This window comes from Camellia sinensis, chromosome 12 (genome assembly GCF_055761805.1).
Source record: "Camellia sinensis isolate YWXY chromosome 12, ASM5576180v1, whole genome shotgun sequence".
Taxonomy (NCBI): domain Eukaryota; kingdom Viridiplantae; phylum Streptophyta; class Magnoliopsida; order Ericales; family Theaceae; genus Camellia; species Camellia sinensis.
In genome coordinates this window covers 134,352,022-134,369,101 of record NC_138972.1, presented here as the reverse complement: position 1 = coordinate 134,369,101, position 17,080 = coordinate 134,352,022, and the positions used below count along the sequence as shown (strand labels likewise).

Sequence of the window (17,080 nt, the reverse complement as noted above, 5' to 3'; positions counted from 1 at the left end):
GTGCAAAATGAGGAAAGGTCAAAGAAACCCAAAAAAATGGTTCATTCAAACTGTTTTTGTTCAGATGCCCATCGGGAATTGTGGACAATAAAGAAATAAGGGAAGGGGCATTGTATAGTATTATGGAAGCCACTCTGGTGAATTTATTTTTCTTTTTTTCTCGTCTTGGTCTTCAAAATTAACAATTCAAGTAGTACAAGCAAAGCATGTGCATGTTTGAGATAGATGTTTCTTAATGAATGATGATCCCTACAACTGAACACTCTTCCCTACTTCAAATTTGAATATACTATTCACCAACAGATTAAGAAACTGTAAGCATTAAGCTCAAGAGAGTGCCTTTCCGTCATCAAACTGAGCCCCGATAAACACATCCAATGGACCCCTCGCCGACAAGAGTTTCAACACTAAAGCTGTCTAAAGCCATCTGCAGGTCTGCTATTTAATATGATATAGCATTTACTGGAGGTGTATGGACTTTCTTGGGAACAATGGGAACAATGGGTTTCCTTGAGAAATCATCTTCATCAAATGATTTGTGACGATCAATAGGTGGAGGTCTTAGGTTTATTGAGGCTGAAGTTTCAAATGTTTTTGTGATGACTGTGGATGGAGTTTGAATCACTGCAAAAATGATGCCACAGAGTTAAAAATACCAAAAAAAAAATGAGAATTCAGTACATTTTTTGTATTCTTGTGTATTTATTATTTTTTAAAAATATTTTTTACAAATATTTTTACTTTTTAGATACATCTAAGTGAGGTGTATCTAAAAAAATATAAAAAAAATGTTTAAAATTTAAAAAATATTTACTAAGAACAATAAAAAATTTAAAAATAAAAAACTCAATTTCTAAAAAATTAAATTCAGAAAATTCCAAACCAAACACAGGTATTATTTTTTTGTCTTTAATTAGAATTGATCCCTTGATCTTAATTAGTTGTCGAAAAATGCTTGGTACTCCTTTTTTTTGAAGACCCCCATGACCCCATTTGGATCTCAATCATTGTTGTTAATTGTCTGTGATGAAAATTAATTTTCTCACCTCCCAATTAGACATTTTCTCACCTCCCATATTTGCTCGTGTCACGCATCCACCCAAAACATGTCGGGTCAGGCAGGTCTACCTGGTCGGCACATTCGCTAACAAATCCTACTTGCGGCAACATTGAAGGAGGAGAACGGGTGATGTCGGTGGCGGTGCTAAAGGAGGAGAACAAGCTAACGGAGGCCTGAACGCAGAGAATGTTTGTTTTGCAAGAGAGGGATGAGAGAAAAACTAAAGCACCAAAAAAAAAAAAAGAAGGATTTAGGGGGAATTAGTAGGGTTTTTTTTTTATTACCGCCAAAATCTCAAAGTTCTCCCTTCAAAATTTGTGATAAAATAATTTGTCAGTAAAAATTTTAAATATTAAAATTATTGACGATAAAAATATATTTCTCATCAAATAGTTTCAAAATATTTAAAAATAATTTTTTTTTAAAAAATATTTAAAATTATTGGTGACGAAATCCCTAATAATTTTATAATTGGTGACAGATTTTTTTTCTCACTAAAAGTCTCAAAATTTTGGCGCCACCCAAAAAAATTAGAGGGAAAACCTTTGGTGATGAAATTTAAATTTTCCTTACCTAAAAAGAAATATTTATTGACGAAAATAAATTTCGTCACCTATTATTTTACTTTTTTATTATATGTGACAATTTTATAATTCGTCACGAATTATTTTTATTTAGTGACAAAATTTATTTTCTTCACTATTTTTCGTCACCATAGGTTCCTTAGAAAGCTAATTAACTTGTGTTTTGTTTAGAGAGAGAGAGAGAGAGAGAGAGAGAGGAAAACTGATAAACAAAAATAAAAGAGAAAAAAAAGTTAGCAGTTTATTTTTTTCCATTACCGCCCAATATGTGAAAATTTTTCCTCCAAAATTAGTTACAAAATAATTTCCTCACTAAAACGTCTCAAAATATTAAGATTTATTAGGGACAAAAATATATTTCTCACCAAATAGTCTTAAAATATTTAAAATCAAGTTTCTCAACAAAAATATACACAGAATTATTGGTGACAAAAATATATTCCTTACTACTGTAATAATTTTATAATTGGTGACAAATTTTTTTATCACCAAAAGTCTCAAAATTTTGGTGCCACCAAAAAAAATTAGCGGGAAAACTTTCGGGGACAAAATTTAATTTTTCCTCACCTAAAAAGAAGTATTTGTTGACAAAAATAAATTTTGTCACCTATTATTTTTATTTTTTTATTATATGTGACAAAATTTTATAATTCATCACGGATTATTCTTATTTAGTGATTTCTTCAGTACTTTTTGTCACCATAGATTACTTTTGTTGTAGTTCCCTCCTACTATAACACTAAGAGGTTGTTTGGGATGTTCTAAATAAGTGTATTTTTTGACTTTTTATGAAATATGGGTTGGGTTTGAAGTGATGTGGTAGAGAGGTGATATGACTTAAATAAGATGATGTGACTTAAATAGGATAGTGACTTTTTGACTTTTTTTAAAAATGCCAAACTTAGCCTAATAAGATCATGTAAAGCCTTAAGAGATATTCCAGTATCATCAACTATATCAATATTCATACCCTGAGCATCACATACCTTTCTCTAAGATGAAATCAAATGAGTACATTGAGGAAGATGCACAAGATGATTGTGGTTGTTATCAAACTGACACAATCCACTTCGACAAGTCCTACTTAAAAGATATATGCATGAATGCATTACAATTTGTTCTTGTCTCACTTTGAGGATTTTTTATCATCGTGTACCGTTTTTCTTTTTCCCTCTCTCCCTTCTTAAAAAAAAATAAACTTTCTACTAGTCATAACACCATCTTTCTTGCTTTTGTTACAATAATCTTTTCTAATACCAAACCCCACAATTTTTCTGTATTCATTATAAAACTCATGTAGTTTCTTCTGATGGAAACTCCAAATCAAGATACGGTGATTTATCCTTGACCAACCCTCTCATTTCTTCATTACATCCCTCAAGTCCACCATCATCCATTATACCATCCTCCATTTCAACACAAACAAATATGAAGGGAAAAAAAATTAAACAAAACAAGAATTTGAGCAAAAAAGTAATAAAATAATTTCAAATGTTAAGTAATTAAACAATTCAACAAAATCAAATAAATCAATTAATAATGTAAATTAATTAAAGGATAGTGAAGAGGAATAAAAAGATGTGTAATTTGTACAGTAGCATCGGAAATCTAGTACAATAGCATTGGAAATTTATTGTGTCTATAATATACAATTGCAAAATAATATTAGAATTAGTATATTATATAATATAGGGAACCCTTTGGCAGATACACTTAAAGATGTGAACCATATGCCCTCTTATTATATAATTTTTTGGTATATGTTTCATATTTTTGTCACAAATCTTATGTCATTTTTTTTTTTTTGTTGGTTATGATAATTTATGATTAAAAAATTAAATTCGTATTTTGTAGTAAGGTTATACATTTTTTTTATTGAAGCTTTTTTTAGACCATAAAATGCATAACATTGCTACAAAAATACATAACATTGTTATAAAAATGTGTAATATTACCACAAAAACACGTAACATTGCTACCAAAAAAAATATTTATGAATTATAAATTATCGTAACTCATAAAAAAAATTATATAATATTTATACAAAAATACATAACATGTATACAAAAATTACATAATAAATAATTTTTCTTATAATATACAATGGTATTTCTCATTCCATTCACAAAAAACAAACCAAATCATTATACTTGTTGAACCTACTAATACACTATACAAAATAAAATACGAAACATATATACGTACATACATATATATAGAGAGAGGGAGAGATATACATACCAGTTTGTTGAACAATAATGGTCTGTAAATCCGAGAGAATGACGGTGAAGCAAAGACAGAGAACACCATTCAATCCGTTTGAGAGAGGACAAAAATGTATAAATGAAAAATAATAAAAAAATAGCTAGCTTTTTTTACTCCATGTAAAGCAGGGACCTTTTGCTCGAGGGGTAGGGAAGATGGCGACTGGTAGACAGATTGTTTTGTTATAATAAAATATGAATTAATGTAACTCTTATAAACAAAAAAACAAAAAAAACAAAAAACAAAAAACAAAAATGGTACCATTTCATAGCATGGCAGGCACGACATCAGGGAATGATGGACCGCAGTGACCCCTTGTTTGCTGCCGTGCCTACCATTCTATGAAACGGTACCATTTTTCTTTTTTCTTTTTTGGTTCAAAATTTAGTAGCAATTTAAAAGCTTGCATTTATGACTACGAGAATGAGCATGAATTAATTGAAGCTTAGAATTCTTTGATTGATAAATACAACTTACAAGAGAATGAGTGGATGAAAAGAACTTGGAGAAAAAAATAGCAGTGGGCGCACATGTATATGAAGTGGGTATTTATTGGAGGAATGCGAAACACACAACTTAGTGAAAGTCTGAATGAAACATTAAGGGGATATTTGAAAAGGTGATCATAACATTGTTCAATTCTTTACTCACTTCAATTGGATTGTTGTAGATAAACAGTATAAGAAAATTTCTGCAATATATGATTCTAGAGAAAAGTTGCCTAGAATGTGGTATAAAGATCGAGTTTCTAACAAGAACAAAAAAATGTCTCTAGTTTCTAATGAGAGCATGTATCCCATCTCAAAAATCTTAGATATTTGGTACGTGATGTGATAACAATATCCTTACATTCCTAATGTTGACCTTCATAATGAGGCATCTACTTTTGATGATTTATATGTGGATGGGGCCATTTCATGTTCCTATAGTGCGGAGAAATTTGATGGAGGTGACGGTTTTCCAGCGATGATTTAAAATGGAAATAGATGATTAACCCCTTCACCAAAAGTGATTAGTGACCATTTTTTTGTATAGACGTGATGTAATTTGGATGGCTTCTTTATGGATGATGAAATGCGGATGTAAATTTGATTTTGGTAATCCATGTATGTGTAGATTATTGACGTGTAAGGTTGTAAATTTGATTATGGATGCCAATCTATTCAGCACAAAATGCATCCATATTGCAACAGTACAGAGCAATTGATTGTGTACCATTGCCAACCAAGTTTAAACAATACAAATTTGCTCCAATTGATTGTGAGATTATAACATGTCTAGTGCCTAATAGATTCACTATGAATCGATTGTAAACAATATTCAAGCAAATTATACAAGGAAGTCAAACTTTGGCATTTATTTATTTATTTATTTTTCTGTTTGTCATGGCCACGGGCTCGAAAATAGATTGGCCAATTGATTGGTATTTCCACTTTCTTGCAAGAATTGATTGACTAATGAGTCCCCAAATGCACTACCTTGATAGAAATCAATTGGCCAATCCATTGGCCGTAATCCAAATAACAACTAAAAGCCAAAATCTTGAGTGTTTAGTCAGTCCATGGGCTTACAAATTAGAAATGATTATATAACAAGGTCTGAAGTTAACAAACTGTATCCTTCACAACCTCCTCATAAATTATTATTCAATACATTAAACATCAAGCACAATACATCATATTTCAAATATCAAGCAACTTATCTTCATTGACAATTTTCAAAAATTTAGAAGGAAAAAAAGGCAATTTACTACAATATTTCAAACAATAAACAACCTGGTGTGGTCATATTTACCAAAACACCAACCATAAAATTTTTTGTATACACAAAACATATCATACTAAACTCCCGAAAGTAAGAAAAAAGTGTTCATAAACAAATTGGGACGACCACAAAACAAATTAACATATTCAACTACAAAAACAATGAAAAGGCCAAGGTCAAGGCTCCTTAAAAAATTCATCTCCGTCTACAACATCTTCTGTTCCCGACTCTTCTTCATCTCCCTCATCATCATCATCTTCATCTCTTCCCAACTCTTCTTCGTGTTCCTCATCCTTACCTTGTCCTCCATCCTCATGAGTATCTACAATTTTTTTTTTGTCAATTCATTCAATGTCACTTACACAGATTTTAGTTCCTCGTGCATCTAGACCTACCTTTTGTCCATACAAGCTTAGGTGTTTTCCTACCGCTTCACCACATCAAGGACCCTACCAATCCGAATGGCTATACCTGCTAAAGAGGACAAAATAAAAGTCTGGGTTAGTGCAAATTCAAAATTAAATGCATGTTGATTTTTTTTTTTTTTTTAAAAAAAATTGTGACGGTGGGTTTTCTGCAATTGGTATTTGTAATCTTCACTACTGTAGGTTCAGTGTAGATTCATAGTCATCCAGAGATGGTACAAATTTGAACAGTGGTAAACACAACCACCCCACACCCTACTACGTCAAAGAATAAAACAAGCAGACCCTCATAAATCTTAGATGGTGCCCAAACCTCTGCCACTCCCACAGTACCTGAAAGCTAGTTTTTTCTAGCTTCAAAGCCAAATAGGAAGTTTTGACTAATCAATCTATAATTTTTTTTAAATAAGGGAAAGAAAGAAATTTAAACATAAATAATTTATAAGACAACACTTCCTCCTTCAAAATAAAAGAAGACTTCACCTAATCCAAATCAATGCTACAAAGAAGCCTCAATTACCACAAAGAAGAATCATGGATTTGCACATCACAATCAAGAGTTTACAGCAGATAACAACCACCAGTTGCTCAAATATCAAACGACATATCCAACAAAAATATATGACAAAGATGTTATCTTTTAAGAAAGTCACATTAACACATTACAAAACAAATTTGAAATCAAGAAAAAAAATCACAACCCTCAATTGACATAATTATTATAGAAAAAAAGCTTATGGTGAAAGTTTTTATCTTTACCTTAGTTCATATCCTCATGGCTTCAATTTTTGTCCATTTGTTCGTGTGTGCACGCGTGTGCATTGAAGTTCACTATCTTCTCAAGAGAAGAAAAAAAATGTAGCTATTTCATTGTGCATAAAAAATTAGAAGAAAAAAGAAAAGGAAAAATTAAGCTGTAGTTTATATACTTCTTGTTCAAAAAGATTGAAGCAAAAATATGGTTCCGAAATACAACAAATGTATACATGCCAATATATGAACATATTCACAAATTATTTCATTACAAGAAAGCAATCAAAACTTCTTTATTGCTCTAAAAGTTGACTCGAAATTGATAGGCAGAGGAAACCAAATAATCTCATCAATGAAAATTACAAATAAAGAGCTATTAATAAGTGGTGTTGATTTTCCTAACTATAATTGTATATTTGGAGCATCCATGTGACAATTGTGGAAAAGGGAGAAAAAAAAAAGTCCAAGAAAGAAAGGAGCAAAGGATATCATTATTACAAAATATAATTTCTAGACAAATCTAAATCTCATTGGTCTTAAATAGAAATTATGGAGAACTTCATGTTTTCCTTGAGTACTTAAGTAGACATTAACAGGTTTAATTAATAATAGTCCAATAGTAGAGTGAGTAGCCACATAAACATCTTCTCTAACATCATAAAATTGCTTAATTCCCAAGTAAACAGTTAAATATATATATATATATATATGTTGTGTTAGATTGCAGAGAAAATATGAGAAAAGCACAAAAGTTCAAGTTTAGAATATGAAAAATTTAACAAAAAAACAATAAAATAAAATCTGCACAAGTAAGCATATTACAACTCAGTAAACAAAAGTATGGAAACTTGGATATGTTCTTTTCTTCGTATTAGGTTTTCCAAGCAGCCAAAATGAAGGGTTAGTGAAAATTATAATAAATAGGTGATATGGGCTTCACCCCCACAAACAATGAACTTTAAAGGAGCAAAAATCAACAACTAAAGTTCACATAATGCAATGAGAGAAAGAATATGAGCAAAAGAATATGCAGAATTATATATTAACACAAGCATAACCGGAATAAGGCTCACAAAATGGACCAAAATATATAGTAGATTTTAGGAAATACAGAGAGAGAGAGAGAGAGAGAGAGAGAGAGAGAGCGGTGACCTAGGGCTTCGACAGGCAAAGTCCAAGGGATTTTGCACCAAGAACGAATGCAGCAAAATCCTCCAGCCACAGATGTAATCACCTTCGCATTCCATCGTGGATTCAACAAAACAATTGAAAATATAAGAATGTCTTGTTTATTTAAATGAAATCAAATCAGATCATCAAAATATATTCAGATAGAAAAAAAGATATAAGAAATTAGAACGCACCAGGAACACTGGCAAATCGGAGACTCTCTTCGATCATACGAATCTGAGCGGACCGATGTTCTTGAAACTGAAAGCTTCGAGCCTGCTATTAATGGCTGCGGTGGTCCCTGAGTAGCTCCTTCGCCACTGGAGTGAGAGCAGCTGAGGGAAAGCCAACGGAGGGAGAGCAATAAAGTGAGAAACAAAAGAGTGAGGCTAAGAGTCAAGGGGAGAGCTAAAGGTTAACCGGTTAACCCGGTTGCCTATTTTTCGCCATTATTAAGATCAAATTTAAGTAATCTAATGGTTTAGAATTAAGGTGCATATGGTGTCCAACTCCCTTTGGGTTGCACACCCAAACACTACCCAAAAATCATTCACGGCACTTGTGATTTGTGAAATGAATGCAAAAGTCATTAATTACATAAATTAAAGACAAATTTAGAATCAAAACTATTGCCCTAAAAAGGATCCAAATTAAAAGAATTTGAAAGTCATCCAATAGCCATCAACTGTTGCCAATATCGATACCTGAAACAAAAACGAAAAATTAAAATTACAATAAAGTCTTACTTCAAAGAGAAAAAATATTAATGTTCGGTATTTTGAAATCACGTTCAGTATCTTGATTAGTCAAGTATCACCACTCGCCACCATACACATAGTTTTTCACATGGTTTCCTCATAGTTTTACTACTTGTTCTAAAATACTACACAAAAAATTAGCACAAATGTTTTCCCTTAATAACTGAACAATATTTAAAAAAATAAGCACACATATAAGAAAAATGGGACAACAAAACCATCAGCAATTTCAATGAGGATTTTTATTTTTTAAAAAATAAGATAGCAACAGACCCAAAAAAAAAAAAAAAAAAAACCTGCAATTTTTAGTATTTGTAAATATAAAAAGACAATTAGAGATTAATTTTGGTTTTGACAATATGGGATTCCAACACTTTGCAATAAGTTTTTCATTATGCACATTTTTCTTTTAGTTCAAATATTCCACATATTTATTTTTCATATAAGCAACTTCCAATCTACACAACGTACAACAATAACGACTTGAGTGACATTTTATTTTTTTTTTTTGATCAATAAACAAATTTTACTAAGAAAGCATCAAGATGATGCAAATAATACAAAAGGGAAACCAACACCCCATGGGCGCAAAACTAACTATTCAAATCTTCCACAAAATCAACAAAAGTCAAAACATCATGATCCACCAAACCCTTTACCCAACTATACAAAACCAAAAGTAAACTAATTTCTAACCAAAGAGCCGACTGACTCAAATCTTGAAAAACCCGCCTATTGCACTCCAACCAGATCAAGCAAAACAAACAATGAGAAGCAAGTACCCAAGCCTTCCGGCACCTCTTGCCCATCCTAGCCCCACCCCAACTTTGTAGAACACTCAACACAAACCCCGGCTGCACCCAAACCAAACCAAATAAAGCAACAATCAAATTCCAAAGCCGAAACACAACCAAGCAATGGATAAACAAATGATTGACGGTTTCCGCATCCCTACAACACATAAAACACCAATTAACCATCACATGCTGTCGCTGAATTAAGTTAATCAATAGTCAGAATGCGACCCAAAACAGCTGTCTAAACAAAGAAAGCAACCTTGGACGGTGATCCCACCGCCCAAATGTTCTTCCAAGGGAACACCCCAACTCCTCCCCCTTCAAGCATCCCATAAAACGACGACACCAAAAAAATCCCTTTAGCCCTCGGACCCTCCCATGATAAAGTATCCTCCCCATCCCCTCCAAACTGCAACTCATACAAAAAACCCAACAAACCCACCAATTGGTCCAACTCCCAATCTTGCACATTACGACGTAGATGAAGATTCCACGTGTATGATTGCCCTTGCCGCACCCGAACCAAAGCAACCAACTCCTCCACATCAGCGGCAATAGCAAAAATCAGTGGAAACATAGCCGCCAAAGACAACTCGCCACACCACCTATCTTCCCAGAAGCGAACCCGATCCCCTATCGCCACTTTAAATCGAACCCTATCCCAAAAGGTCTTCCTACCCAACCAAATCCCCTTCCACAAACTACAACCATGTGATTGACTCACCCGATTTGAACACCACCCCCCTCTAACCATCCCATACTGGATAGGACACTATTGATCAAAGTGAGCCACCCACCTTTGGACAAGTGCTGACGCTTCCACCCATTTTTAACCTATAAAAATAATAGATTGAACAAAGGGGGGGAGAATCACCACTAAACAACCAAGGATTTCAAGCCATACCTCTTCAATGAGAACTCTTTCAAACAAATAAGCTACTGGAGAAGATAGAGATCTTCAAGAAGCCTTCAAAAGCAAGAGACAAGAGTGAGAGATGACAAAAAGAAAGAGCACAGATTGAGAAATTAGAGAAAGAGAGGGAGAAACCATAAATTAGTAGCAAGGGGCAGAAAATTTTAAGGTTATTATAGTCATACCTCTTCAATCCTGTTTTTGGGTGAATACCTCTTCAAATCATTGCATAGCCTGCAACTTCGATCTCCATTTGTGGAACGACTGGAAAAGAGAGAGAGGGGAGTCCTGTTTAGCCAAACCAGAGAGAGAGAGAAACGTGACTGATGAAGTAGAGAGAATGGCTGGGAAAGTTTCAACCAGTTTAGCAGGTAAATGGTATAAACTATATAAAATATTGAAGGGTTTAGATTAATTCAATCAAATCCAATGGCTGAAAATTAACTTGCATATGGTATGCAAGTTTCAAGCCTTGCACAATACAACAACTCCCCTCTTGCAAACTCTTTGTCAAAGCTAGTAGAGACAAACTCATTTTATGTGTAAATAACAATGAGAGACATCCTTGCTTTGTATATTTTACGAACTTAAAAAATCTCTACCTTAAAGACAATACAAGACAAAAATTTAGTAACATGGAAGGCTTTTACATTTTTTTTTTTCATGTGACCCTGCAATTGAACTCTTCAACCATAACCATAGGAAAGATCCATTAATTATCGTGGATCAGAGTCATTCATTCACTAGTTCAAAAAAAAAAAAAGTCATTCATTCACAATTTAATTTGGTAAATTACAATAAACCTCACAAATTTGGCATAATTACACTAGATTTCCTTCTAGTAAGACTAAAGCCTCTAGAAGTAATGCATACATATATTGATCTTCTACAAAAAGTTATATTATACAATCTTGAAATGGAATTGGAATTGGAATTGTCAAAGGACAGATTAAAAAAATTCAATTTGAGTAATAGTTTATAAAATATGTTTTTTTACTTTCAATTTCAATTAGGCTGCTTGTTTCCAAGGTAATTCTTTTAGTGAATAAACATAATTGCCTGAGTCAACTTTCCTCGTTGAATCTTAGGAGCTCTTTTTTTTTTTTCTTTTTTTTCTTCTTCCCATTAATAGTCACTTGACTTCGCAAAAGGAAAGATTACTTTGGCAATAAGAGAGAAGTCTCGAATCAGAAACCCACCTAACCTTGTACTTACCCGCCTTGCCAGTATGTGTGCACACGTGCAAGGTAGAATAACCATAGAACACTTGAACAAAAACAAAACCATAATAGACTATCCGTTTGCAAAATCATAAAAATAAGCATCAACCAAAAACATTGGAAACATAACAATGGAGTTGAGGTTTGAATTTCTAGAAAATAAACTTGAAACACAAAATTTAGGATCGGTTCCAAAAAAAGACAAAGATGGTGAAATTAGAAAAATCAATGCTAGTTTAAGAAAAAAAACATATCATTCTTGAAGTACATCAAAATATTCTATCAATCGCCGAAAATTTACAAACGCTACAAGTTGATAAAAACACAAAACCACAACACTGGCTATAAAATTCCACCAATAATTAGCACTTAAATAAAATCAAAACCAAAATCTCCCTATCTCATATGATCATCTATTTTATAGAGTCAATGTTCTATATGTAATTATGTGGCCACTCCGTTCCTTGGGATAACACTTGGGAAAATTTAAAATCTACTCAAAATAGTAAAGGGTGCTGACTGTTGTTATTTCCAATTTGGGTAGTGGTGTTTATGATGGGTTCAACAAGAGAAAGCAACAAAAATAATGGGGATGGTGTGTGTTTGTTTATGTCAAGGGTACTGCGACATTCTTATCTCTAGCATCAACATGGAGACATGGGACAATGGAAAACTTAAAGCACCCACACAAATATTAAGGCAAATATAAGCTTAGAAAGCCACCCACTAAAAAATAAATAAATTAAAATTAGCTCCCATGGAACACTTTCATATGGCAAGCCATAATCAACAAGCTTCAATTGATATTGGAAGGTCTAGATCTCATTGTCACGTAAAATAAAATAAAGGAGGAAGAAAGAACAATTTTAACATTCCATTGATCAATCCAATTTAAGGAATTTAAGGAAAAAAGCATAGACCAGTTTCAACAGTTAAACAATTAATTAAACCAAAGAATTATTACATTTCATTAAAGCCCTTCTGAACAAGCTAATGGAGAAGTTACTTGAGTCAGTCCAACAGCCTATCGTTCTTAATCAAATCTTCTATAATGCTATGCTATATTCTTTATAACAAAAAATGATAAAGCAAGATGCCTTGCAATGTTGTAGAACCTGGAATCCCTCTTACAATATTTTTCTTCAATGGAGCAAGACCAAACGTTTCAGTTCAAGCATATAAACAAAAAAACAAACAAACAAAGAGGATGGTAGCCTTACAAAATATGGAGTTCAAACCACACTGGTGTTAGTTCAAGCCATGACAATGCAGCCACAAGGACCAAATCCAAACAGATATTTTCAATTTAACTATGATTGACACCTATATGAACATTATCATGTCCTCCCTGTATCACGGTAATCAATGACAATGCAACCAATGCAGCTTCTTACAAATGGCAACTAACAGTTAAGGATATTACAAATTGCATATGAATGAAACTACTTATATTTCAAAACCGAAATTAAAAATGTAATGCCTAATAACCAGACACACTTGAAAATAGACTGTAATTGCCACCCATGTGTTTCACATTTCAAAACAGTGTATAATTAGTGGCAACGCTAGAATTTTCTTATTTTATTTTATTTTTTTTCCAATGGGTATAAACTAGATCAAAGAACACACTTCATTCAAATAACTAAAAAACACACATGCAAGACTACACTTTAAACCGCATTATGACCACACCTTCAATCACATCATCAAGAAGTGTAAAATTTTCATTAAGTCTACATAGACAAAATTTAATAACATAAAATTATATAAAAATATGCACATCAAGACAATAGAGTATACCTGCGATATCCTCATTCACTTGATATCCTTATTATTTTCACAAAAGTAATTTTTTTTGTAATTTAATTCTAAATATATATTTTTTGATATGTTAATTCTAGTTGTGAGATTTAATTTTATAGAATTTTACACCATGTTTGGGACTCACAACATGGTATAAAAGTCCCAAGCATGGCATAAAACCCAATAAATTCACACCTCAACAGAGTATGACTGACAATAATAGTACACTTTAGAGCATCTCCAATCCTTAACTATCATAATTTGCAAACAGAAAAAAGTATCACACCTGGTAATGCCCTATTATCAACTAAAAGAAAACAAATAAATTATAACATCTGCCAGTATCCTACTATCAATTAAAAGCAAATAAATAAATTAGCACACCCGCCAGTGCCATGCTATCAATTAAAAGCAAACAAATATCATTTTGCACATATGCTTTCACATTAACAAACCACATAAACAATACAAGAGATGAAACTTTTAATACATTTGTTTGAACTATCAATAGCCATTACGTAAAGACTTAGACTAACGTACCAAAACCAACCCTTCGAGCAATTAAAATAAATAAATAAAAAGAGCCAATAGTTAGGGAGAATATTATATGCAACCCTTAAGGGATAGCATATTGAAACGGATTCTTTTTTCTCATGGATTTTTCAAAACGTGAATGGATACAACTCTTGAGTCTAGCCATTAGTCTGGAAACTTACGTCGAAGTGGGGCACATAAGCTCTAAGTCTCAAGCAATTTTTGTATGGATTATTATGTACAAGTCAAAACATTTAGATACCAAATAATCAATCTTGACAAAGCTCACATTCTTTATCATTTTACTTGTTGGTTCAACCATTTAATAATTTATAGAAATACATGACACAAATATTCTCTCTTTTATTCTTTGTTTTTAAAAGTTTGATACATATTCCTTCATGATTCTTCCACTCCATACATATCATGTAATTATCAGGCCAAAACATTGGGAGTAGATCATCACCACCTTGCATAGTTTGGACTTGTATCTTTCAACAATAGTTAAAAGAGAGATGGTGCAGAGTAGAGATGGGGTGGGACTGGAGGAGTTTGGTAGGGTTCCGATGGCTTGGGTTTGGGTTGATTAGGGTGTTAGGTTGGGTGGGGTTGGAAGGGGCTTGTGTAGAAGAGGTAGACGACAGTAGCGTGAGGAAGTGATGGAAATGGGTGGGGAAGGGTTTCAAGTGGTCGAGGAGGGATGAGACAGGTGGGTGAGGGGTTGGTGGTGGCAGGCAAGGTGTTGGGGTTGGTCAAGGAGGGAGGAAATTGGTCGTATGGGACTCAGTGACAAGATTTCCAAAGCAAAAAGGGAAGGAAAAAGGAAGAATAAAAGGATATTTTGGTAAATCAAATAGGCGATTGCCACCTCTTTATATTTACTTTTCACCTTCTCATTTTAGTTGTAATTATAAAAAAAATTCTTATTGATTTATTAATTGCAGCCCTAATGTCCTTGGGATGTAGGTCCCCAAATTGAAATTACTAAATTACACTATCCTGATGATATTTGTCCCTCCTCTTAGGCATATGTATATAAACAATCCAACTAAAACCAATCATCTAAGATACTTGTCCCAAAAAATATAGCATTTATAAGATAAATTTTATAATTATATAATACACATATATAAAGGAAATGCTACTATGCACATCTCTTATCATAAGAATGTTACTCGAAAAACAAAGTACAGTTCGTTAGGTCAAAATTAACCAAGTGTAAAAAGATGCATGTTTAGATAGAAAATCAAAAGTGACAAAATAGTGAAAAAAAAAACATTCTTTGTTTTTTGCAAGAAACATTTATGTATATTTTGCGAGAAATTGAAAAGCAACTTACCATGTTGCTATGGATTGTACACAAAATTTAACAATCTTACATTTTCCAACATTATCATGACAAATTTATCATGCAAACAAACAAGGGAAGAAAAATTCAAAATTTTCCCTTTCTCACACTACCTACCCACTACTCAATTCTAAAGTTTCGCACTAATCTTTCATGGTTGCTAGGAAAGCCTCCATGCTTAGAGGGAAGATAATAATTCATGGATTTTCTTAGCACCAATATACTTTGGAAAAAGGATGCGGAAATTCATTTTATTAAGCATAAGCTCAACGTTGACTACTTTTTAGCTAAAATTTAAAATCATATACTTCAATTCTTTTTAGCTTTTCAAAGTTGTTTTGTTGGTTAGAGTCACTTTCTCGTTATCTTGTCAACTGCTCATGCTTAAAGAAGGATACAAGTGAAGTTCAAGCACTATTTGATTAGCATTTTTGGAAGTATTTCTATTGTATGTGAACTACATTGGCTTTTCAATACATATATATATATATATTTAAAAACCAATCAAACAAAAGATTTAATTCAGATGGCTATTTAATTCAACTAGAACAATAAGAACTACACATTACTAAAAACACTTGGAATAACTATTTGCCCTAACTTACAAATTGGGAGGTCCCAACCACAAGTTATAGCTGCTTCATGTGAATATCACTAAATATATTTTGGGACAAATCTTCGAAGAACATGTTAAATCAATCACAAGTTTTCAACAACATCTAAATGCAATGAAAATATAGTTCCAAAATACTTTTGTTTAAATTGCTAACAAACTAGGCATTTTTACAAACATCTTAAATGCAATCAAAATTCAAATAACATAATTTAGCCCTATAATTTTAATGCCAAAATAAGATGCAATATTTTGCAACAAATCAAGAACAAGTCATGGAAGCAACAAAATGGTTACAAAATACTATATTAATTAATGTAAAAATGGATTATTTCATTACAAATGTAAACCGAGATATATAAATGGCAAAATAGAATAACATCCTTACAAAGCCTTGCTTCATTCGTACAAATTTCAAATCAGTGTGAGCCACGACAGACTGGAATACAAATTCAGAGAGAGAAAACAGAGCAAAAAATGGGGAAGAAGAGGGAGGGTTTCTGAAATAATCAGAGGGAGGCGTACCTTGTTGATTGCTCTTCAAAAAAACAAATCCTTTGTTTTCTTAGAAACCAAACAGAGGCTCACTGGGTTAGATTAGGGTTTTAAACAGAACAACCGCTTCGGCCATTCAGGCGAAACAGAGAAAGAGAGAGGAATGAGTGCAGTAGAGAGAGGGTAGCAGAGAGAGAGAGAGAGAGAGAGAGAGAGAGGGGGGGGGCGACACAGAGAGAGACACGAAAGTGAAAGTATAGAGAGAATACACTGTGGAAGAAGAGAGAATAGAAATGGGTCAACCGGTTGCTCCGGTGTCAAATTTTTCAAAATTAAAGAATTCAATGGTCATGATCTATTTATGTAATCCAATAGCCAATAATAAAGTTGCATATCATGTGCAACCCTTGAGGGTTGCACACTGTAACAGGTCCTTTATATTAATTTCAATGTTTTACAAGTAGCTTATATTTTGTTTTTGTTTTTTTCAAATTTGTTAAATAATTATTACGAACCCAATATTAAGAGAAGTTTGTTAAATAAATATCATGAACCCAATATTTCACATGATTCAATTT

General features: G+C 32.7%; 1 protein-coding gene and 1 long non-coding RNA gene across 10 annotated transcripts in view; one reads left to right on the top strand and one right to left on the bottom strand.

Moving 5' to 3' along the window:
- The window catches only part of LOC114267419 (cysteine-tryptophan domain-containing zinc finger protein 3-like), a 66,119-nt gene that overhangs the window by 37,630 nt on the left and 11,409 nt on the right, over positions 1-17,080 (top strand). The window lies entirely within an intron of this gene.
- On the bottom strand, positions 5,634-16,836 carry LOC114269329 (uncharacterized). Of its 8 annotated transcripts, none has more exons than XR_014347223.1 (7): positions 16,533-16,828; positions 10,675-10,753; positions 10,481-10,543; positions 8,216-8,356; positions 8,004-8,085; positions 6,069-6,144; positions 5,634-5,995 (listed from the first exon to the last, which is right to left on the bottom strand). It is a non-coding gene; the product is annotated as an uncharacterized LOC114269329 (long non-coding RNA). The 8 variants fall into 8 exon arrangements; XR_014347219.1 differs by having other exon boundaries at positions 10,675-10,777; positions 16,533-16,791; XR_014347221.1 differs by having other exon boundaries at positions 8,216-8,725; positions 10,675-10,777; positions 16,533-16,765.